The sequence below is a fragment of the Gekko japonicus genome, unplaced genomic scaffold (assembly GCF_001447785.1).
Source record: "Gekko japonicus isolate JY-2015 unplaced genomic scaffold, Gekko_japonicus_V1.1 scaffold383, whole genome shotgun sequence".
Lineage (NCBI taxonomy): Eukaryota > Metazoa > Chordata > Lepidosauria > Squamata > Gekkonidae > Gekko > Gekko japonicus.
The window spans coordinates 649,783-650,409 of NW_015164193.1; positions in this window are offsets into that span (position 1 = coordinate 649,783).

Genomic DNA, 627 nt, shown 5'->3' on the forward strand with positions numbered 1-627 from the left:
AGGAGCAGAGGAAGGGGGCATGTAACAGACTCCTCAGGCTGGCGAAGCTTCCCCTTTTGGGGGACAGCTTACTCACCCCGCTCTGCCACACATCCCCACCTCCAACCTTCCCAGAGAGGATCCCACAGCCACCCTGATGGCTCCAAAGCGTGGCCTGGGCTCGGAGAAAACTCCCCCCCCACAAGCCCCCCCCACTACCCTGACTTCCCTAGCGAGATGCCCACAGCCCCGGAGCCCGGCCACTCACTTGATCGCTCAGGGGCAGCTGTGGCCAGGTGACACGAGACAGCTTGCCCAGCACCGCCAGCTCGCCTTGTCTCCAGGGACCAGTAGGTGAGGCAGCACCAGAGCTGGACAGGGGGAGGGGGAGGGAGAGGTAGGACGGCAAGCAACAGCAGCGCCCACCTGGTGGCTCTGTCTCTCTCCTTGGTGCAGCTCACTGCGGCCACCCCCCAGCAGCCTCCTGGCCCAGCCACCTGGCCAGGGGAAGGGGCTCGCATGTGTGCCTCGGCTGGCCCTCTGGCTCCCCTCCTTCTGCTTCTGCTGCAGCCGGGTCCGTCCATCCCTCCTTTGCTCGCTGAGTCACAAACTAGGTGGCTGCATGCTGCCCCAGTGTCTCTTTTCCCA